Below are 6,346 nucleotides of genomic sequence, written 5' to 3'. Positions count from 1 at the left end.
TTCTAGCGTGGTACTATATAACGTTATACGTTATACCGTAGTACTATATAACATTAGCCGATATAACGTAATAGAATATAACGTTGTACGTTATAACGCAATACTATATAATGTTAATCCTTATAACGTATTACTATATAAAGTTGTACGTTATACCGTGATACTATATAGCGTTGTACGTATTAACGTAATACTAAATAACGTTATACGTTATTGCGGTGATACTTTACAACGTTATAGCTTATACCGTTGTACTATATAACGTTATACGGTAAAACGTAATAGTATATATCGTGTTACGTTATAACGTAATACTATATAACGTTGTACGATATAACGTAACACTATATACCGCTATACGTTATTGCGTAATAATATATAACGTTATACGTTAAAATGAAATACTGTATAATGTTATACATTATCTCGTAATACTATATAACGTTGTACGTTATACAGTGATACTATATAGCGTTGTACGTTACAGCGAGATACTATATAACGTTGGAGGTTGTACTGTACCGCTACATAACTGTATGCTTTCTAACGTAATTCTATATAACATTATGCGGTATCACGTAATAGTATAGAATGTTATTCGTTACAGCGTGATACTATATAAGGTTCTACGTTATAACGTAATACTATATAACGTTAGTCCGTATAACGTCATACTATATAACGTTATACGTTATTCTATAATACTAAATAACGTCATACGTTATAGCGTGATACTATATAATGTTATATGTTATAACGTTGTACTGTATAACGTTATTCGTGATACCGTTGTACTATATAACTTTATACGTTAAAGCCTTATAGTATACAATGTTATATGTGATAACATTGTACTATATAACGTTATACGTTGTACCGTAATAATATACCTAAACCTTAATATTCCTAAACCTTATACGATATAACGTAATACTATTTAGCTTTATACATTATAGCGTAATAATATATAAGGTTATACGTAACAACGTAATACTATATAATGTTATTTGTAATAACGTTGTACCATATTACGTTATTCGTTATAACGTAATACTATATAACGTTTTACGTTCTACTATAATACTATGTAGCGTTGTACCTTATAGAGTAATACTATATAACATTGTACGTTAGACCGTACCACTATATTACGTTATACGTTATAACGCATTACTATGTAACGTTCTACATTATAGCGTAATACTATATAATGTTATATTTAAATCTGTAATACTGTATCACGTTATACGTAGCAACATAATGCTATATAACGTCATATCGTATTACTATATAGCGTTATATGTTACGTTATTACTTTATAACCTATAACGTTATATAGTATTACGTTATAACGTATAACGCTGTATGGTATTAGGTTGTAATTTACAACGTTATATGATATTACTTTATATAGTACTACATTATAACCTATAATATTATATAGTATTACGCTAAGACTTATATCGTTATATATATTTCGTTATAACGTATAACGTTATATCTTATTACGTTATATAATATGACGTTATGATGTTTTATGTTATATAGTGCTACGTTGTAACGTTTTGCGTTATATAATATTACGTTATTTCATTATATAGTATTATGTTATGTAGTATAAACTGTTATATAGTATAAAGTTATTGTTACATTTTATTTAGTTGCCGACGCGAAGGTATCGTTTACTGACGTTTAATGTATCTGGCAATCAATTCTAATTTCTGCTAACCTGTTATATGCGGGAATACTGACACGGAAAAGGATTAAAGTTGTTCGAAAGTAAATTAACAATTTGTAATGATTTTTTCCAATCTTCCTCGATTTCGATATTGACAATTGATTGACACACTGAGGGATAAAATTTCTTCGGTTGACAAAATGAAGATTCTTCGGTTGACAAAAGGATACCGAACTCTTCGATAGACAAAGTGATAACTTCTTTTTTGTATGTAGAGAAATCCTCATGGACACTCCGCCGCTGCGGGCAGCAGCAGAGGAGTGTCGGTCTCTTACCGACTAAAACTCCACGACGGCTTGTCTACGCGTATGACAAGAATGCTCCGTGTTCTCGGTTTTTGTGAATTACTACCAGTGGATTCCCCGCGACCCCTTGTTCGAGCCGATACTAATGTATTGGCACCAGTGGAGGCCATTGCTCCTGGCCCCATCCCCTCTGTTAGTCGTAATGGTGGTGTTGGTGGAGCGACCCTGTGTCGCCCGTGCGCCATCCTCCTCCATGGCGTTACCCTACAAGGGTGAGAGTTTCGTATTCTCTCCCTTTCTGCCCGTTCCTTTACGAGCATAACTCGTTCGCAGAAGAGACGAACTGCCTCGTATTTCTGCGGCCCGCTCAGCATCGCTTCTAAGATCGCCGAGGAGGTCAATTTCTTGCCTATGACGAGACGCAGGTTGTAACGGGGCAGCTCTCACGCCATACAGAAGTCCAGCTTACGATTTTCATCAGGTACTCGCCGAACACGCCGTGTCCCGTGAGCACCTGGGTCATCCTGTAGTTCAGCAAGAGACCGCGGCGGCTCCTCCATGTCTCCTAACTTGGGAGAACGCCTCCACGCCTCGATGTTCGCCTCCCTCGTTGATCAGCTGTGACCGCCACCGGTCCCACACATCCTCCTCGGCGGTTCCCGGATCGTCTGAGGCCGCCTGCTCGGCCGCGTTCTCCCCCGAGTCCAGCACTCTCATGTGGGAATATCTCCGCTTGAGTACCAAAGCCCAGAGCTCCCACGGAGGAGACGCGGCCAAAACAGTCGCCGACGCGCGGGACACCGTTCGGTATCCCCTGACAGTTCTGATAGCGATCACCCTGTGCAGCATCCTTAGAAGCAGGATGCTGCGGCGACTCGTCATCAAATCGTCCGCCCACACCGGGGCTCCGTACATCTCTCGGGACCGACACAAAATGATAACAATCTCTTCAAATGGTAATTAGTCGGTTGATGAGCGTAATTAATTAATATTCGATAGACGAACGGTAATATTATTATTCGATAGACGAACGGTAATTATTGTTACTGACTTCGAGTCGCTACATTTATTTATATCTGTCGGGGATGAAAAAACGTCGGGGTCCTTCATTTGAAAATTATTTGGAAGATCCCAACATTTGTTCAAATTGCCGACTTTGTTTACAATTTAAGTTGTCTTAATATCGTTATAAAAACATAGATAAGTTTTCGCAAGATATAACTTTTAACAGCTTTAACTGCCTTTCACTTCAAATACTGTAAACACGGTTTCAAATAAACGTTTTAAATTACCTTGATTTGAAAGAAATTATCAATTTTACTTTCGCGCTACGGATCGCGCGGGGCGCGGGATCTGATAATTATAACGTGTTACCTTATATTGTATTACGTTATATAGTATTACGTTATATAGCAATACGTTATAACGTATTATATTATGGAGTATTACATTATATAGTATTACTTTATAACGCCTTACGTCTTATAGTATAACGTTATAACGTATTACGTTATGTAGTTGTAGCGGCACAGGAGTTAGAGGACAATTCAAATCATGTTGTTTTGCCTCGGAGTATCAAGATCGTAATAAGTAAACTCCGAGCAAAACAATGTCGCCGCTACGTGCAACCATCGAACAAAGACGAATTTAAATTTTCCGACTCTCCTTCGACGAGGATAAATATACGGACGCGACCAAAAAGTGTCAGTTGTCGCACAGTTATCTAGAGTTATCAACGAGTTATTTATCGAGTATTTATTAGCTATCTTACTTTGCGACTTTCATACACTATACGAGCGTCACAGTGAATATTGTCTGTATACTAATTTATTTATTTAATTTAAATATATTCGACGATTTCAACAACGAGCAATCTCGTCTAATAAATCTCACGATCAAACATACTCTACACAAGTCCTCTACATAGTATTTCGACATAACGTATCACATTATATAATATAAAGTTATAACGTATTACGTTATATAGTACTACGGTTTATAGTATTACTTTATTTAAATTACTAATTACTTATAATGATTACGTATATGTTATATAAATTTAGATGAGTATAATAGTAAATATATAAACATTACGAATATGGAACATATGTGAGGCCAACAAAATATTAAAACAAAAATATAAATATTTATGAGGTTTATTACAACTTACATTTAATAGGTTTATATACAACATATTTATATACAATTTATTTACTTCATATTGTATCGGACCGTGTCATTACAGTCTTTTACTTTTGAATGGTAGGTGCAGATTGACTGGATGACTTAGAATCTCGCATAGAAGCGCTACGTCTTCGTTTTAGTTCTTCTTGACGCCTATTCTTAGCTTCCTTTTGCCGTTGTGCTAATAGCTTCGCATACTCTGCTGCTTGTTGCTTGCGAGCCACGCAACGCCTCCTCTTTACAGCCAGCCTATGCCTGTTTCTCTATATAAACATATTTTTATTTTATTATAAACTCCATACTTTTATTTTAACTGAAACATTTAAAATTTTAACTGAAACAAAACAACAATATAATATAAATACATATATGTACAAACCTGAAGTGTAAGTGGAGTAATAAGACGTTGAATTTTAGAATTCCGATCGCTGTGGTTTGCTTTCGTTTTAAATTGGTCGTTTCACAACGAATCGACAGAAATCTTCCTTGGGTAAATTAAACAGCTTGCGAATTTTGCTCGCTCTCTTGGGTCCTAAACGGCGTGGGACTTCCTTGTCAGTTAATTCTGGGATATCCTGTAAGAATTTAATCAATTTATACATTAAATGCTTCTTAGCAAATTAAAAATGTTCTTTAACACGTTCACGTGGGCGCTGCTACTTGTATTTCTCACCGTGAGGCAGCGCTCATATGGATTATTATTTGATGGCTACATGCAATTTATAGATAGCTATTATACAAGTGTCCCTTTGGTTGAAGAACATTTGCAGAAAAGAACGTTTATTTGTGGTACTGTAAATATGAACAAAAAATTTCTACCGCCACAGATGATCCAAAAATAAAAACGGGGTCACATTGTGAGTTTTGAAAATCGTGGCGGAGTTAAATTTTTTAAATGAACAAAAAACCAGTTTATATGTTAACTACTTCCAAGAATCACAAGTGTACAATTATTTAAGGAAAAAATGATTGACTAGAGCCTGATGTTCTTTTTTTATAATAATGCAAAAAAGGGTGCTGACTTATCCTATCAAATGACATCATACTATAGTTGTTTATGGAAAACAGTTAAATGGCACAACAAAATTATTATACAATTAATATGAGATTTTTGCCTCATAATTCCATGGTACATATATCAAAGACGATGTAATAAAGATATTAATATTTTGCAATTTAGAGAAAAAATTATTGTTCATCTTTGACCAATAGTCACCACATTGCAGATATGGCTATTGAAAAGCAAATACCTTCACAAAATGGTTCACATTTTCTTCATTCACATAAAGGATCTGTAAGAAAATCAAGAAAAAGATGTAAGGAATGCTATAAATGCTTATATAAAAAAAAAGTTAGAGATTATGCCACGAAAAAAACTAAAAAAATAACGATATATTGCAATCGTTATGAGGGCCAGCCAGCACTTTGTTTCAAATGCTTTTGAAAATTGCATAGAAATATATAAACAATTAAGTTAAGTTTATAATATTGAATTGCTGTGTTTACTATCGAATTTTTGTTTTATATGTTTATAATATTGAGATGAAATAAAATAAATCCTACTTCTTTTTATTTAATAGACGTTAAATTTCCATGTAATTTTCAAATATTTCAAATGACGATTTTTTCTAGTTACTAAACGAACTACATTTTTGATGGTACACACCATCTGATAAAACATTCAATTGTGAGTAAGGTCTACAACGCTTGATGTGAGACTCGAGCGCAAGCCACCAGGGGTAAGCGCCGGCGTGAACGTGTTAATAATAACTCACTGATCTTTACATCCATAGATATGTTGACTTTTAATGTATCGCTTGTACACTGAGAAAACGTGTAAATTACATAACACAGTTCCCCAAATAAAGAAACGATATTTAATCTTCCATGTTTACAATAGTATCGTAAGATAATAAGTCAATTCTAAGATACACCCTGAAACATGGATAATGGATAGAAAGTACAGTCAAATTAATACCTTTTCTCCTTTTTGACAATGACGAGAGCGAGTACTGAGAGATTGGAATCGACGATGCATCTATGGACAGATTTACTTTTACGCTCACCATCACGTCTAGGTCTGTAGCATGAATGTCCTTTTGAGAGCAGTAAACGTACGCGCCCTAGTTACAGGAATTTTTAAAATATTAAAATCAATGCATTATACCAAATCTATAAA

General features: G+C 34.7%; 1 pseudogene; it reads right to left on the bottom strand.

Moving 5' to 3' along the window:
- Nucleotides 1–4,176: 4,176 nt before the first annotated feature.
- On the bottom strand, nt 4,177–6,346 carry LOC139996239 (small ribosomal subunit protein eS6-like; annotated as a pseudogene).

The sequence above is a fragment of the Bombus fervidus genome, chromosome 17 (genome assembly GCF_041682495.2).
Source record: "Bombus fervidus isolate BK054 chromosome 17, iyBomFerv1, whole genome shotgun sequence".
Taxonomy (NCBI): Eukaryota; Metazoa; Arthropoda; class Insecta; order Hymenoptera; family Apidae; genus Bombus; species Bombus fervidus.
Note: the sequence above shows the minus strand (reverse complement) of the source record. Positions and strands in the feature narration are given on the sequence as shown.